The sequence below is a fragment of the Felis catus genome, chromosome B3 (assembly GCF_018350175.1).
Source record: "Felis catus isolate Fca126 chromosome B3, F.catus_Fca126_mat1.0, whole genome shotgun sequence".
Lineage (NCBI taxonomy): Eukaryota > Metazoa > Chordata > Mammalia > Carnivora > Felidae > Felis > Felis catus.
The window spans coordinates 52,099,770-52,119,032 of record NC_058373.1 but is presented as its reverse complement, the minus strand read 5'-3'; the positions used below and the strand labels follow the sequence as shown (position 1 = coordinate 52,119,032).

At 38.1% G+C, this 19,263-nt stretch overlaps 1 long non-coding RNA gene across 2 annotated transcripts in view; it reads left to right on the top strand.

The window, feature by feature from the left end:
• Nucleotides 1-1,205, top strand: part of LOC123385939 — a 31,070-nt gene extending 29,865 nt beyond the window's left edge. For both annotated transcript variants that reach the window (XR_006599233.1, XR_006599232.1), the window contains one exon: nucleotides 960-1,205. This is a non-coding gene — a long non-coding RNA (uncharacterized LOC123385939). The remainder of the gene's footprint in view (nucleotides 1-959) is intronic.
• Nucleotides 1,206-19,263: the final 18,058 nt, after the last annotated feature.

Genomic DNA, 19,263 nt, shown 5'->3' with positions numbered 1-19,263 from the left:
TATATTGGTTAAGATTCTTTCAGTTGCAAATACAGACACATCTGCTATATTGGAAGGGACGAAATCTTCTTGGTAAAATCCTGGCGTGACTCAGTGACTCTACAGTAGTGCCAATAACTAAACCTTGGGAGAGGTTCTGGCACTAGGCAAGAACACATCTTATTTGTTCTTGGCAGGCACATCATGCCACTGAGTTTCTATTAGGTACTGCCACCTGCAACAATTGATGGTTCTGCAGTACACCATGCCCCATTAAATCCAAACTGTCACACTCACTCCTGATGCCATGTGTCCATCAAAAGCAATTCAGCTCTAAATTATGCCTGCGGTTTCTGTCACATTGATGGTAAGGAGTTCTGACTTTTTTTTAAAGTAGACCTCACACCCAGTGTGGAGCCCAATGCAGGGCTTGTACCCAGAACGCTGAGATCAAGACCTGAGCTGAGGGGCACCTGGGTGGCTCATTCAGTTAAGCATCTCACTCTTGATTTTGGCTCAGGTCATGGTGTCACGGTTCAAGGGTTTGAGCCCTGCATAGGGCTCTCCACAGATAGCATGGGGTCTGCTTGGGATTCTCTCTCTCAGCCAGTCTTCCACTCACACAAACACACTCTCTCAAAATAAATAAACATTAACAAGAAAAAGACCTGGGGCACCTGGGGGATTCAGTCGGTTAAGTGTCAGACTCTTGGTTTTGGCTTAGGTAATGATCTCACAGTTCATGAATTCAAGCCCCCCTCAGGCTCTGCCCTGATAGTGCAAAGCCTGCGTGGGATTCTCTGTCTCCCTCTCTCTCTCTGCCTCTCCCCTGTTTGGTTGTGCATGCTCTCTCTCTCTGAAAATAAAACTTAAAAAAAAAGACCTGAGCTGAGATCAAGAGTCAGATACTTACCCAACTGAGCTACCCAGGTTCTCCTTTGGAATTCTGTCACACTCCTGGTTTTCTCTTCTTTACTCAGGTTTCTACATTCCTCCTGGGACTCAAACATCACCTCCACATGAAGACTCTCTTGGAGTCTAAAGTCTAGGATCGTCCAGATGGTCACACTCTCCAAGCATAGCACTACATTTTGTAGAATTGCTCAAAGAAGGAAAGAAAAGCTAAGTATGTTTTCTTCAAGGTCCCAGCTTTTATACTGTGTGGTGGGTTCGGGGTTCTTATTTCAATGTTTCATTAAAAGTATGTCAATGTAGGCATAGATCAATGATGAGTCAGTAACTAATGATTATGACTTATGTGATTCTGTGCACCTAAGGGCTGTTAAAAGGCTAATGAAAAAGAAAGCTTAAATAAATAGAAATGAAAAACTTTACAACTGATACCATAGGAATAAAGAATCCTAAGAGTAAACTATGAACAATTACATCCGACAAATTGGACAACCTAGAGGAAATGGATAATTCCTATGAACAGATAAACTTCTGAGACTGTATCAAGAAAAAATAAAATGTCAGAACAGACTGATTACTGATTCAATCTCCTTCCTAGTAAACTCTCTACTAGCAAAAGTCTCTTCCCAGATGGCTTCACTAATGAATGCTACCAAACATTCAAAGAAGGGTTAATATCAATCTTTCTCCAACTTTTCCCAAAAACATAGAGGAGGGAACAATTCCCAACTTATTTTTACAAGTCCAGCATTACCACAATACCAAAACTAGGTAAGATATTGTACGACAAAAAAATCACAGGCCAGTATCCCTGATGAACACTGATGCAAAAATCCTCAATAACATATTAGCAAACCATATTCAACAATACATTAGAAGGATCATACACCATGATCCAGTGGGATTTACTTCAGGGATGCAGAGATAACTCCATATCTGCTAATCAATGTGATATACCACACTAACAAAATGAAAATAAAAATCATGATTATCTCATTAGATACAGAAAAAGAATTTGACACATTCCCTCTAGATCTTCTATGTTGAGAGTTTATTAAATGGATGTTGAATTGTACCTCAACATAATAAAGGCCGTATATGGCATGGCCACAGCTAACATCACACTCAATGGTGAAAAGCTAAAAGCTTTCCTTCTAAGATCAGGACAAGACAAAGATGCCCACTCTTGAGACTTTTATTCAACATAATATTACAAGTTCTAGCCAGAGCAATTAGGCAAGAAATAAAAGCCTTCCTCAATGGGAAAATAATAAGTAAAATGGTCACTATTTGCAGGTGACACGATACTATACATAGGAAATCCTAAAGACTCCACCAAAAAAGTACTAGAACTGATAAATGAAGTAAAGTCATAGGATACAAAATCAATGTACACAAATCGGTTGCATTTCTATATACTAATAATGAAGCAGCAGAAAGTGAAATTTAGAAAACAATCCCCTTTACAATTCCAGCAAAACAATAAAATATCTAGGAATAAACTTAAGCAAAGAGGTGAATGCCTGTACTCTGAAAACTATACAACACTGAAGAAAGAAGTTTAAGACAATGCCAAGAAATGTAAAGACATCCCATGCTCATCGATTAGAATACAGTTTATACTTCCCAAAGCAATCTACAGATTTAATGCACTTCCTATTAAAATGCCAACAGTGTTTTTTAAAATTTTTTTTAATGTTTCGTTTATTTTTGAGGGAGTGGGGGAAAGAGAGAATATCAATGAGTGGGGGAGGTGCAGAGAGAAAAGGAGACAGAATCTGAAGCAGGCTCCAGGCTCTGAGCTGTCAGCACAAAACCTGACACAGGGCTTGAACTCATGAACCACGAAATCATGACCTGAGCTGAAGTGGACCCTTAACCAACTGAGCCACTGAGATGCCCCATCAGGAGTGTTTTTCACAGAACTAGAACAAGCCTAAAATTTGTATGAGACCACAAAAGACCTCGAATACTCAAAGCAGACTTGAAAAACAAAACTAGAGGTATCACAATTCCAAACTTCGAGTTATATTACAAAGTGGTAGTAATTAAAACAGCATGACATTGGCATAAAAAAAAGACATGTGGATCAGGGTGCCTGGGTGACTCAGTTGGTTAAGTGTCTGACTTTGGCTCAGGTTGTGATCTTGCAGTTCATGGGATCAAGCCCTGCAATCAGGCTCTGTGCTGATGGTGTGGAGCTTGCTTGGGATTCTCTCTCCCTCTCTGTCCCTCCCTGACTCATGCCTTCTGTCTCTCAAAATAAATGGATAACCTAAAAAAAAAAAAGACACATGGATCAATGGCATAGAATAGACAGCCCAAAAATAAACCCACGATTATATAGTCATTTAATCTTTGACAGAGGAGGAATGAATATACAATAGGAAAAAGACAGTCCTTTCAACAAATGGCTTTGGGAAAACTGGACGGCTACATGCAAAAGAATAAAACTGGACCACTTTCTATCACCATACACAAAAGTAAACTAAAACTAGATTAAAGATGTAAATGTGAGATCTGAAACCATAAAACTCCTAGAAGAGAGCACAGTCATTTCTCTGACATTGGCAATAGCAATATTTTTCTAGATAGGTCTCCTGAGGCAAGGGAAACAAAAGCAAAAATAGACTATTCAGACTACATCAAAGGAAAAGTTTCCACACAGCAAAGGAAAGCAATCAACAAAACTAAAAGGCAGCCAACTGAATGGCAGAAGATATTTGCAAATGACATCCAATAAAGGGTTAGTATCTGAAATATATGAAGAACTGATACAGGAGCATCTGGGTGGCTCAGTTGGTTAAGTATCTGACTCTTGATTTTGGCTCAGGTCATGATCCCATGTTTCCTGAGTTCGAACCCCATGTCAGGCTCTGTGCTGACAGTGCTGAGCCTGCTTGGGATTCTCTCTCTCCCCATCTCTCTCTGCCCCTCCCCAGATTGTGCATGCACTCTTATAAACAAACTTAAAAAAAAAAGGAACTGATACAACTCAACACACAAAAACAAATTATTAAAAAATGGGCAGAATACACGGACATTTTCCAAAAAAGATATACAGCTGGCCAACAGACACATAAAAAGATGCTTCAAAACACTCAAGGAGATATAAATCAAAAACTACTATGAGTTGTCACCTTATACCTGGTAGAATGGCTAAAATCAAAAACACAAGAAACAAGTGTTGGTGAGGATATGGAGAAAAAGAAACCCTCTTGTACTGTTGGTGGGAATGCCAACTGGTGCAGCCACTGTTGAAAACAGTATGGAGGTTCCTCAAAAAATAAAAAACACAACTATCCTATGATCCACTAATTGCACTATTGGTATTTACCCAAAGAATACAAAAACACAAATTCAAAGGGATACATGTACCTCTGTGTTTACTGCAGCATCATTTACTATAGCCAAACTATGGAAGCAGCTCAAGCATCCATCAATAGATGAATGGATCAAGAAGATGTGGTATATATGTACAATGGAATATTATCTAGCCATAAAAAATTCAATCTTGACATTTGCAAAAACATGGATAGAGCTATAGAATATAATGCTAAAAGATGTCAGCCAGAGAAAGACAAATACCATGTGATCTCACTCATATGGAATTTAAGAAACAAATGAGCAAAGGGAAAAGAAAACGGTAAAACTGACACACCTTTGCCAGATTCATCAACAAAAAAAAGAGAAAGGATCCAGATAAAATTGGAAAAGACAGAACTCACCCTAGAGATATACAAGCAATTATGCAAAATTGTATGCCAACAATTGGACAACCTATAAGAGATGGATAAATTCCTAGAAAAATACAATCTTCCAAAAATGAACTAGGAAGAAATAGACAATCTGAACAAATCAGCTACTGGTAGTGAAATTTAATTGGTAATAAAAAAACTACCAAAAAATAAAAATCACAGGCCAAATAGATTCACAGGTGAATTTTACTACTCATTTAATCAAGAATACCTATTATCTTCAAACTATTGAAAAAAGAGAAAGGAATGCTTCCAAATTCATTCCATGAGGCCAGCATTACTTGGATATCAAAACCAAACACCTCACAAAAGAAAAATACAGTCCAATATCCCTGAAGAACATAGATGGAAAAATCATTCACCATGATCATGTGGGATTTATTCCAGGGATGCATAAATGGTTCACTATTTGCAAAAAAACCTGATCAATGTTATACACCACACCAATAAAACAAGGATTAAAATCTTATGATCATCTCAATAGATGGAGAAAAAAGTATTTGACAAGATTCAACATCAACTCATGGTAAAACTCTGAACAAAGTGGGATTAGAACATACATCAACATAATAAAGGCCATGTATGAAGAACCCAAGCTAACATCATACTCGATGAAAAACTGAGAGCTCTCTTTGTAAGGTGAGAGAAAGGCAAGAATGTTCACTCTCATCACTTTTATTCAGCATAATACTGGAAGCCCTAGCCACAGAAATCAGACAAGAGATAAGGTGCATCCATATTTGTAAAGAAGTTAAAATGTCACTACGTGCAGACTATAGGATAATATACATAGAAAATCCTAAAGATTCCACCAAAAAGTTATGAGAAGTGATAAATGAATTTAGTAAAGGGACAGGAAATAAAGTTAATATCCAGAAATCAGTAGCATTTCTATACACTATTAAAAAAATAGCAGAAAGAGAAATTTAAAAAATATCACTTACAATTGTACCAGAAAGATAAAACACCTTGGAATAAAATTAACTCAAGAGGTGAAAGACCTATACTCTGAAAATGAAAACACTGATGAAAAAAACTGAAAATGCCACAAATGGAAAGATATTCTATGCTCATGGATTGAAAGAATATTGTTAAAATTTCCATTATACCCAAAACAAGCTACAGATTCAATGCAGTCCCTATCAAAATAATCAACAGCATTTTTCACAAAACCAGAATAATACTGAAATTTGCATGGAATTACAGAAGACCCCAAATAGCCAAAGCCATTTTGAGAAATAAGAACAAAGCTGGACACATCACAATCCTGGATTTCAAGATACACCAGAAAGCTATAGTACTCAAAACAGTATGGTACTGGCACAAAAACACACAGAGATCAACGAAACAGAAATAAACTCATTATTATGTGGTCAATTTATGATAAAAGAGGCAAAAATATACAACAACGAAATGATGGCCTTTGAACAAATGATGCTGGGAAAATTGGATAGCCACATGCAAAAGAATGAACCTGTACCACTTCCTTACACCACACACAAAAATAAACTCAGAATGGAATGAAGACCTAAATGTGAGCCCTGAAACCATAAACACCCTAGAGGAGAACACAGACAGTAGTTTCTCTGACATTGGCCATAACAACATTTTTCTAGATAGGTCTCCTAAGGCAAGGGAAACAAAAGCAAAAATCAACTATTGGGCCTACATCAAAAGCTTTGCCAGAGCAAAGCAAACAATCTAGAAAAAAAGGCACCCTACTGAATAGGAGGAGATACTTGCAAATGATATATCTAATAAGGGCTTAGTATCCAAAATATAGAAAGAACTTACACAACACAGGGAAAAAAAAAAACCCAAAAATCTAATTATAAAATGGGCAGAGAACATGAACAAACATTTTCCCAAAGAAGCCATACAGATGGCCAACAGACACATGCAAAGATGTTCAACATCCCTCATTGGGGAGATGCAAATCAAAACTACAATGAGATATCCTTTCACACCTGTCAGAATGGTTAAAATAAAAAACAAGAAACAAGTATTGGCAAGTAGGTGGAGAAAAAGGACCACCTGTACATTGTTGGTGGGAATGTAAACTGGTACAGCCAGTGTAGACAACTGTGTGAAAGCTCTTCAAAAAGTTAAAAATACCATATCAGGCAGTAATTGCACTACTGGGTATTTACCAAAAGTAAATGAAAAACACTAATTGGAAAAGATAATATGCATCTCTATGTTGACTGCATCATTATTTATAATACCCAAATTATAAAAGCAGCCCAAATGTCCATTAATAGGCAAATGGAGGAAGAGAATGTAGTATGTGTATTTACATGTATATACATAGGTGTGTATTCATATATATATGTACATATGTATATATACACACACATATACTGGAATATTATGCATCCATAAAAAGGGTGAGATCATTCCATTTGAGACAACATGAATGGACCTAGGAGGGATTATAAGTGAAATAAGTTAGAAAAAGACACACAGTAGATGATTCCACTTCTAAGCAGAATCTGAAAAAGATGAATAAATCAAAAAGCAAAATCAGACCTATAAATACAGAGGAACAGACTAATGGTTGCCAAGGTGAAGGAAGTGGGCTAAATGGGTGAAGGAGAGAGGGAGATACAGGCTTCCAGTTCGGAAATGAGTAAGTCATGGGAATAAAAGGCACAGCATAAGGAATACAGTCAATGTGGTGGGACAGATGGTAGCTCTACTTGTAGTGAACATAGCATAATGTATAAACTTGCCAAATCACTAAGTTGTACATGTGAAACTAATGTGATTCTATCAACTATACTCCAAAAAAAAAAAAAAAAAAGAAAAAAAACCCATGAAAAAATGTAGTATATATGTAATGGAATATTCAATGTTCAATATTATTAATAGTATATTATTCCTTTTTATAAGAAAGAATAAAAACTTGCCATTTCTGACCAACATGGGTGGAACTTTAGGGTATTATGCTAAGTGAAATAAATCAGAAAAAGACAAATACCCTATGATCCCACTTATATGTGAAATCTAAAGCAAAACAAAAACCCAAATTCACAAATACGAAGAACAGATTGTTGCCACAGACTGGGCACAGGAGGGGTGGAGAGGGGTGTGTGTGGACAAAATGGGTCAAGGTTGTTAGCAAGTACAAACTTCCAATTATAAAATAAGTCATGGGGATGTTATGTACATCATGGCAACTATAGTTAATACAGGCATTCATTGGATAAAGTGCAGGTTCAGTTCCAGATCACTACAATAAAATGAGTCAAATAAATTTGTTTTCCAGTGCATATAAAAGTTATGTTTGCACTATAGTCTATTAAGCGTGCAACAGCATATCTAAAAAACAAAGTACATATCTTAATTAAAAATACCTTATTGCTAAAAAAATGCTAGCCATCATTTGACCTCTTGAGTCCTCATCACTGATCATAGATCACTGTAACAAATAATAATAATAATGAATAAGTGTGAAATATTTTGAGAGTTACCAAAATGTGACACAGACATGAAGTGAGCAAATGCTGTTGGGAAAATGGTGCTGATAGACTTGTTCAGTGCAGGGCTCCTACACACCTTCATTTTTTAAAGAAATGTGTTATCTATGAAGTGCAATCAAGTTAAGCACAATAAAACAAGTTATGCCTATACTGTATTGCATATTTGTAAATTGCTAGGAGAGTAAATCTTCACATTAAAAAAAATTTGTACCTATATATGGTGATGGATGTTGACTAGGCTTTGTGTGATCATCATTTGCAATATATACAAATATAGCATCATTTTGTGCAACTCAAAGTTATATAATACTCTGTGTCAGTTATTACCCTGTGTCTCATTATTAAGTATTCTGAACACTTTATATGCTTGCCTTTGTGTTGATAATGAATTGGGAAGGGTAGCAATCATCAGGAATTGGTGCTTATTTTAATAATTTACAGCCCATTTGATGGAGATGAAAGAACAGAATGGGTAGTAAGTAAGAAAGTGCAAAGAAGCAATTTAAATGAACTGTGGAGTACAAAGAGTGCTTATAATCAAGAAGGAAAGTGGTCTCTTGCAAATTCACTGAAGAGAAAATTTAATTTGGGTATTGAAATATTTTGACAAGTGATTATGGCAGATGAGAAGAGTGGTATTGTTGGGGAAATGGCATGAACAATAATTGGTGCAGAAAAAGGATAACATCAATTGGTAGGAATATCACGGAAGAATAGGGAAAACCCTCCAGGGGATTTAGACTGATTCCATTGTATGCCATAAGATCCCATAAAGATTCTTCAAGAAGGATATATCCTTTTTTTTTTTTTAGGCATTTTTTGAGGTTTATTTATTTACGAGATACAGAGCAAGCAGGGGAGGGGCAGAGAGTGGGAGACAGAGAATCAATTCCAAGTAGGCTCTGTGCTGTAAGTGCAAAGTGCTATAAGGGGCTTGAACTCAAGAGCCGTGAGATCATGACCTGAGCTGGTCAGACCCTTAACCAACGTAGCAAAGTTGCAGATGGGTTTGCTATGTAAGGATGAAATGTGGTAAGAGAATGGAAGGTGGTTTTAAAGTCATAAAGGAATGTGGGGGCAGGGAACAGCTTGTAGAGGAAGAATAAATGGAGGACATTTTTATCAATAGAAACGGTAGACTTCTGGGAAAGATGGTGGAGCAGGAGCATCTTAAGCTCACCTTGTCCCACTACATACCTAGACAATACCCACATCAGTGTAAATAGCCCAGAACATGACCTGAAGACTGGCAGAACAGACTCTCCAGAGCTAATTGTAGAGAAGAGGCCACATGGAAAAATGGTAGGGTGAAGGTGTAGCCAAGAACCAAGCAGACCCAGAGGACTGTCTGTGGGAAGGAGGGACACTGCAAGCACAGAGAAGGCAAAGGAAAAGACCCCACACCAGGCACCCCAGACATGGGGGACCTGCACTGAGAAGACAAATCCGCATAACATTTGCCTTTGAAAACCAGAGGGGCTTAACAATCAGTGGGGCTTAACACCTGGAACTTAAAAAAAAAAAAAAAAATCAGTGGCTTGGCTTTGGGAGAGGTGGAGGGTCAGAGGAAACCATCTCCACCCTTAAAGAGACAGCAAAACAACCCTGCTGAGAGTACAGAAATAGCAGTTTGAAAAATGCCTGGGGTATACAGAAGATAGATTTATTTACTAATCTCAGAAAAGGCACTGGAAGGGAAAGGATCTTCAGGAGACTTCTCTAAGAACAAAAGAGGTAGTAGGCACTATTTAGCTCCCCTGCTTCCAAGCCTAGATACATGAACAGCTGTGGGAACCAGCGCAGCACAAACCTCTCCCTCTAGCTTGCTAACAGTGTGTCCCACCCCTGAACTCTACTGCATACTCATCCCCTCCTTCTCCAAGCACCCCCCTCACCTCTCCACACGTCCCCCCACAATGCTTCCCCATTCTCTAAAGCAGCTCCAGGTCTCCTCCCATAGCAAACTTGTACAAAACTGGCTAACAGCATGCCCCACTCCCATGCTCTCCTGTGCTCCCTTACTATCCAACCCACCCTCCACAGAAGTTCTCTAAAGTAGTGAGATAAACATGGCATTGTGCAAGCAGCCCTGACAGTGGCTCAAGTGACTCCTGCCCTGGGGAGAGGGGAAGAAAACCACACACACCAGCTCCACTGTAGCACCAGCAGTGGGCTGAAGGTGGTCATCTCTTCTGACTGCAGTCCCCTCACAACAATGAAAGCCTCAAGGGAAAACACAGAGCACTCTGCAGTTTGATACAACTGCAGCTCTGGCAACTGTCTGGTCTGACCCAACTCAAGCCCATGGTGGCCCAGACTGGTCAATTAACAACACAAGGGCCAAACCCTGCCCCCAACAGACAGAGAGAGCCACTAAAGATGACTGGAGTAAAGGCAACAACAGCTCAACCACAACAGTAGGGCACATAGGAGACAGCCTTGAGAAGCCAGGTTCTGGAAATAGGGGGCATTGCCCTACAGGACCTCTTTTTTTTTTTTTAAGTTTATTTATTTTGAAGGAGAGTGTTCATGGGCAAGAGGGGCTGAGAGAGAGGGAGAGAAAGAATCCCAAGTGGGCTCCATGCTCAGCATGGCTGAGTGTGGGGCTCAATCCATGATTGTGAGATCACAGCCTGAGCCAAAATCAATTGCTTAACCGACTGAGCCAGCCAGGTGCCCCAAGACCTCTTCTTCATAAAGCCACTACTTCCAAGAGCAGAAGACATAGCTGACTTCTATAACACATAGAAACAGACACAGAGAATTAGACACAATGAGGAGACAGAGGAATATGTCCCAAATGAAAGGACAGGACAAAATCACAGCAAGAGACATAAATGAAATGGAGATAAGCAATATGCCCAATAAAGAATTTAAAGTAATCATCATAAAAATACTCACTGGACTTAAGAAAAGAGAGGAGGATCTCAGGAAGACCCTCAACAAAGAGAAAATATAAAAAAGAACCAATTAGATATTAAGAACCTAATAACTGAAATGAAAAATACACTATAGAGAATAGACTACAAATCAGAAAAAAAAAAAAACAGAACAAATCAGCAATTTGGAAGACAGAGTAATGGAAAACAATCCAGCTGAACAAGAGAAAGAAAAAAATAATAAAAAATGAGAATAGATGAAGGGAACTCTGCAATACCATCAAGCATAGGAACATTTGTATTATAGAGATCCCAGAAAGAGGAGAGGGAGAAAATGGGGTAGAAAATGTTTTTGAAGAAATAATAGCTGAAAAGTCACCTAATCTGGGAAGGAAATAGAAATCGAGATGCAGGACACATAGAGAGCCCCCAACAAAATCAACCCAAGGAGGTCCACACCAAGACACATGATAAGTAAAATGACAAAAAGTAGTGCTTAAGAAAGACTTTTAACATCAATAAGAGAAAAAGGAAACTGTTGCCTCCAAGAGAAACCCATAAGCTATTATCTGATTTTTCAGCAGAAACTTTGTAGGTCAGAAGGGTTGCAAAAATGCAACCAAGAATAGCCTACCCAGGAGGCTCCCATCCAGAACAGATGGACAGATAAAAACTTTCCTAGACCAACAAAAGTTGAAAGAATTAATCACCCTAAACCAGTCCTGTAAGAAATATTAAAGGTGACTCTTTGAGTGGAAAGGAAACACGATAAGCAGGAGTAAGAAAAGTGGGAAATATAAAAGCAGTCAAATCATGTACATCTATAAAAATCAGTCAAAGTATTCACAAAAAAAAGGACATAGAGTCTGAAACCATATACTTAAAACATGGGGGAAGGAGTAAAAATTTAGTGCTTTTAGAATGGGTTCAAACTTAAACAACCATCAACTTAATATAGACTATTACATACACAAGATGTTATATATACACCTAATGGTAACCACAAATAAAAAACTGGTAGTAGATATGCAAAAAACACAGAAAGGAATTCAAGGAGATCAGTAAAGAAAGCTACCCAACCAAGAGAGAAGAGAACAAAAAGGAACAGAGAAGAACTAGAAAAATAACCATAAACAAGTAACAAAAAGGCAGTAAGTACACACCTGTCAATAATTACTTGGAATGTAAATGGACTAAACTCTCCCATCAAAAGACATAGAGTGACAGAATGGATAAAAAAGCAAGACCTATGCTGCCTACAAAGAGGCTCATTTCAGACCTAATAACATTCAGATTGAAAGTGAAGGGATGTTATATCATTTATTAGGCAAATGGAAGTGAAAAGAAAGCTGGGGTGGGAGTACTTTTATTGGACAAATAGACTTTATTTTTTTTTCCAACGTTTATTTATTTTTGGGACAGAGAGAGACAGGGCATGAACGGGGGAGGGTCAGAGAGAGAGGGAGACACAGAATGGGAAACAGGCTCCAAGCTCTGAGCCATCAGCCCAGAGCCTGACGCAGGGCTTGAACTCCCGGACCGCGAGATCGTGACCTGGCTGAAGTCGGACCCTTAACCGACTGCGCCACCCAGGCGCCCCTGGACAAATAGACTTTTTTTTTTTTTTAATTTTTTTTTCAACGTTTATTTATTTTTGGGACAGAGAGAGACAGAGCATGAATGGGGGAGGGGCAGAGAGAGAGGGAGACACAGAATCGGAAACAGGCTCCAGGCTCTGAGCCATCAGCCCAGAGCCCGACGCGGGGCTCGAACTCACGGACCGCGAGATCGTGACCTGGCTGAAGTCAGACGCTTAACCGACTGCGCCACCCAGGCGCCCCGGACAAATAGACTTTAAAACAAAGACTGTAACAAGAAACAAAAAAGGACATTATATAATCATGAAGGGAATGATCCAATAAGATATAATAATTATAAATATTTATGCACCCAACATGGAAGTACGCAAATATGTAATGCAGCTAGTAACAAACAAAACAAGCAATCAAAAGTAACACAATAACAGTAGGGCACTTTAACACTCCACTTACATCAATGGATAGATCGTCCAAACAGAAAGTCAACAAGGAAATAGTAGCTTTTAATGACACAAAGACCAGACGGATCTAACATATATTCAGAACATTCCATCCTAAAACAGGAGAATACACATTCTTTTCAAGTGCACATAAAACATTCCCCAGAATAGATCACATGTTAGGCCACCAAACAAGTCTCAACAAATTCAAAAAGATAAGTCATATCAGTCATCTTTTCCAAGCACAAAAGTCTGAAACTAGCAATCAACCACAAGAAAAAAATCTAGAAACAACATGAAAATATGGAAGTAACATGCAACTAAACAACGGTTTAACCAGGAAATTGAAGAATTCAAAAAAACATAAGGAGACAAACGGAAATGACAATAATGGTCCAAAATCTTTGAGATACAGCAAAAACTATTCGAAGAGTGAAGTTTATTACAGGCCTACATCAAGGAAAAAAATCTCAAATCAGCAACCTCACCTTATTTACCTAAAGGCGGTAGAAAAAGAAGAACAAAACCCCAAACCAGCAGAAGGAAGGAAAAAAGATTAGAGCAGAAATAAATGGCACAGAAACTAAAAAAAACATAACAGATCAATGAAACCAGGAGCTGGTTCTCTGAAAAGATCAACAAAAAGCCAGACTGAGAGAGAGTGCACACATGAGCAAGTGCACACTCAAAATAAAAAATGGAAGAAAAATAACACCACCACAGAATACCAAGGATTATAAGAATATTATGAAAAATTATATGCCAACATATTGGACAACCTAGAAGAAATGGACAAATTACTAGAAACATGTAACCTCCCAAAACTGCATCAGGAATAGAAAATTTGAACAGATTGAAATTGAATCACTAATTGAAAAACTCTCAAACAGAAGTCCAGGAGCAACCACATGGCTTCACAGGTGAATTCCACCAAACACTTAAAGAAGAGTTAATACAGGGGCATCTGGATGGCTCAGTTGGTTGACCATCCAACTTCAGCTCAGGTCATGATCTCGCGGTTTGTGGGTTTGAGCCCACATTGGGCTCTGTGCTGACAGCTCAAAGACTGGAGCCTGCTTTGGATTCTGTGCCTCCCTGTCTCTGCTCCTCTCCTACTTGTGTACATTTGCTCGTGCTCACTCTCTCTCAAAAATAAATAAACATTAAAAAAAAGAGAAGAGTTAATACCTATTCTTCTCCAACTGTTATTACAAAAAAAAAATAGAAGAGGAAAAAAAATTTCCAAATTTATTCTTGGAGGCCAGTATCACCCTAATACCAAACCCAGATAAAGACACAAGAAAACTACAGGTCACTATCTCTGATGAACATAGAAACAAAAATCCTTAACCAAGTATTAGCAAACCAACTCCAACAATACATTAAAAAACAACCATTCACCAAGATCAAGTGGGATTTATTCCTGGGATGCAAGGTGGTTCAATATTTGCAAATCAATGTGATACTTCACATTAACAAGGATAAAAGCCATAGGATCACTTCAATAGATGCAGAAAAAGCATTTGACTAAGTGCAACAATGATTCATGAAAAAAACTCCTCAACAAAGTAGGTTTAGACAGAATAATAAAGGCCATATATGAAAAACCCACAGCTAACATCATCAAAAACTTAGAGTTTTTCCTAACTAAGATTGGGAACAAGACAAGGATGTCCAATCTTACCACTTTTATTCAACATAACACTGGAAGTCCTAGCCACCACAATCAGGTAAGAAATAAAAGGCATCTGCATCCCCTGGGTGGCTCAGTTAGGGGTCTGACTTCAGCTCAGGTCATGATCTTGCAGTGAATTCGAGCCCCACGTTGGGCTCTGTGCTGACCTTGTGGATGGAGTCTGCTTGGGATTCTCTCTCTCTCCCCTTCTCTCTGTGCTGACAGAGCAGAACCTGGAGCCTGCTTCAGATTCAGGGTCTCCCTCTCTCTCTGCTCTTCCCCTGCTCATGCTAGATCTCTCTCTCTCTCTCTCTCTCTCTCTCTCTCTCTCTCTCTCTCTCTCTCTCTCCCCCCCTCCCTCTCTCTCTTGCTCGCTCTCTCAAAATAAACATAAAATAAAAAAAAAGGCATCCAATTGGCAAAGAAGTAGTATAACTCTTACTATTTGCAGATGACATGACAGTATATATAGAAAACCCTAAAGAATCCACCAAAATAAAGTACTGGAACTGATAAATGAATTCAGTAAAGTTGCAGGATACAAAAATCAATACACAGAAATGCACTATATTTCTATACACTAATAATAAAGTAGCATAAAGAGAAATTAAGACAACAGTACCATTTATAATTGCATCAAAAATAAAATACCTAGGAATAAACTTAACCAGAGAGGTGAAAGACTTGTACTCTGAAAACTATAAAACACTGATGAAAGAAACTGAAGAGGACACAAATGGAGAGATATTTCATGCTCATGAATTGGAAGTATATTGTGAAGATGTCCGTACTACTCAAATCAATCTACAGATTTAATGCAATCCCTGTCAAAATACCAACAGCATTTTTCACAGAACTAGAACAAATAATTCTAAGATTTGTGTGGACCCATAAAGAGAGCCAAAGCAATCTTGAGGAAGAAGAACAAAACTGGAGCGATCACAATCCCAGATTTCAAGATATACTGTAAGGGCACTTGGGTAGCTCAATTGGTTAAGCATCCAACCTCATCTCAGGTCATGATGTTGTGTTACATGGGTTCGAGCCCTGCATCAGGCTCTGTGCTGACAGCTCAGAGAGTCTGAAGCCTGCTTCAGATTCAGTGTCTTTCTCTCTCTCTGCCCCTACCTGACTTGTACTCTCTGTCTTTTCAAAGTAAATAATCGTTACAAGAAAAAAAAAAAAAAAAAAGGAAAGAAAGAAAGAAAGAAAGAAAAAAGATACACTGCAAAGCTTAGTAATCAAAACAGTATGGTACTGGCACAAAAACAGATACATAGATCAGTGGAACAGAATAGAGCCCAGAAATAAACTCATGATGATATGGTCAATGAATCTATGACAAAGGAGGCAGGAATATGCAATGAGGAAAAAGGCTCTTCAACAAATAGTGCTGGGAAAACTGGACAGCTACATGCAAAAGAATGAAACACAACCACTTTTTTATACCACACATAAAAATAAACTAAAAATGGATTGAAGACCTAAATGTGAGACCTGAAGCCATAAAAATCCTAGAAGAGCACAGGTAGTAATTGCTCTGACATTGGCAGTACTAACTTTTTCTAGATATGTCATCTGAAGCAAGGGAAACAACACTATTGGGACTACATCAAAATAAAAAGCTTTTGCATAGCAGAGGAAACAACGAAACAAAGACAACCTACTGAATGGGAGAAGATATTTGCAAATAAAATCTATAATGGTTTAATATTTAAAATATTCAAAAACATATGCAACCCAACACCAAAAAAAGCGAATAAGCCAATTAAAAATGGGCAGAAGACAACAGACATTTCTCCAAAGAAGACATCCAGATAGCCAACAGACACGTGAAAAGATGCTCATCATCACTAATCATCAGAGAAATGCAAATGTAAACCACAATGAAAAATCACCTCGCACCTGTCAGGATAGTTGAAATAAAAAACCAAGAAACAACAGTGTTGGTGAGGATGTGGAGAAAAAGATACTCTTCTGCATTGTTGGTGGGAATGCAAACTGAGTTAAGCACTGTTGAAGACAGTAGGGAAGTTCCTGAAAAAATTAAAAATAGAAATACCATATAATGTAGTAATTCCACTACTATTTACCCAAAATATACAAAAACACTAATTAGAAAAGACAGATGCACCCCAGTGTTTACTTGTAATACTCAAGATACAGAAACAACCCAAGTGTTTAGATGAATGAATAAAGATGTGGTGTGTGTATATGTATGTACACATACATACACACACACACAACAGATTACTCAGCCATAAAAAAGAGTGAAAACCTGCTATTTGCAACAACATGGATGGATCTAGAAAGTATAATGCTAAGTGAAAGAAGTCAAAGACAAATACCATATGATTTCACTCACGCGGAATTTAAGAAACACTACAAATGAACAAAGAAAAAAAGAGGCAAAAGACAGAATCTTAAATACAGATTACAAACTGATGGTTACAGAGGGGAAGTTATGGAAGGATGGGTGAAATAGGTGAAGGGAATTAAAAGTACATTTACCATGATGAGCACTGAGTAACATATAGAATTGTTGAATCACTATGTTGTACACCCGAAACATTGTATGTTAATTATGCTGAAATTAAGCAATAATATATATTTTTAAAAAACCTAAAATAACCCTTGGGGCTCCTGGGTGGCTCAGTCAGTTAAGCGTCTGACTTCAGCTCAGGTCATGATCTCACAGTTCGTGGGTTCGAGCCCTGCTGTGCTGACAGCTCAGAGCCTGGAGCCTGCTTCAGATTCAGATCTCCCTCTCTCTCTGCCCTGCCCCCACTCACTCTCTGTCTCTCTCTGTCTCTCTGTCTCTCTCAAAAATAAACATTAAGAAAAAATTTTTTTTAAAAAATTATAAAACAACCCCCAAAAAAGAAAAAAAATACAAAAAATATATCCTGGAATTGATAGCTGTGTAGTTGGGAAAACAAGCAAGAAGATGATAGAGGCAAATAGTGTCCTAAAAAACTTCAAGTTTACAGGGAAGGTAAAACTGAAAGAAAATGGAGTTTGAAGCAAACAACATTTACCCAGAAGTGCCCCCCTAGATTCTAAAAATGCAGGAAGAACCTGAGAGAAGATAGTAACATATTATTCTTCCATAACAGACATATCATTCTTCCGAGTAGGCAACAGACTAAACAAAAATTTAAGGGTCCCAATGCTTTACTGGCTTATGGGAAAGATCATCACTTGAAAATGCACTTTAACTCAGCACTCCAAAAGTGCCTTGAATGTCACATTCATCAGTAGCACATCATGATAATCCTCTTCCTCTTAGGAGCCCAAACTACTTAGTTTATGGAATAAAGCAGCCACGTGCTAAAAACAGTGAGAAGATGATTTGTCTTGAAGTTAGATACTGTAGTAAAAACACATTCTCCCAGTGTGCCTGCATGGCTCCGTTGGATAAATGTCCAACTCTTGGTTTCAGCTCGGGTCATGATCTCATTGTGAGTTCAAGCCCTGCGTCAGGCTCTGCACTGTTAGTGCAGAGCCTGCTTTGGATTCTCTCTCCCCAAATAAACAAACTTAAAACAACAACAACAACAACACTCTCCCAAAGTGGAATGCTTCATAACTCAGCAATGTCAGTGATGCTCACCTTTAGGATATTGTTTCTTACTACAGATAATTAACACGTGTGTGTAATCCTTAATTTACTCAAAAACCCTGACAGGTCCTAGATTAAATTATCATTTGAGCAATGGCTCCATGACTCCACCCTCCTAAAATGCTGTGAAAAGTGAATAAAAGGGCTGGAAGAAAGGAAGGCCATCAACCAAAATCAAGGGAATTTTTTAGTACATAGAAAACAACTATCACACACATTCACTAACCTATACAACTAACCAAGAGTGAGAAATATTAGGAAAGAAACATTAGCCAGAACTATTGAGTGTTCATAATAGCTGGATTTAGAATCTAATTCAATTTCTTACTGTTTCTCCACATTCCATCCTACCCCAAATCTCTGACCTCTGTCCTGTGAGGTCTTCTCTTCCAGGCAGGCTCTCTCCATGCACTGAACACACCCCAGATGAAAAAAAGTCTCATTTAATAGTGTCCACAGAAATCTTAAAATCGAGTCCTGTTACTTTCACTGTTAGGTCAGGTCTGGGTCATTCTCCTGAACTTAAAATAGGGTCACGTAGGGAAGAGTCAATCTCACCAGAACCACAATGTCTAAGAACAAAGCAGGGGTAGTTTCCCCTAAGAAAACTGAGGGTGTTAGGGGAAATGGGGAAGACAAAATACCCTCTCTAGATTCTATTCGCAATAGCCATGGAACGCAAAGTGTTGGAAGACACCTAAGAACACAGAACCTATTTGAAGGAAATCCTAAGAGACCAAAAAAAATGAAGAGTTTATGTTCTTAGAAGGAAAGACAAAATGTTGTAAAGATACTTATTTCCAAATTAATCTATAATCCATTCCCATTCTAATAAAAATCCTAAAGCAGTGTCTAAATAGATTCTTTATAAAGGGTTTTTCAGAACTCACTTTAAACAATTCACAAAAATTGCCAAGG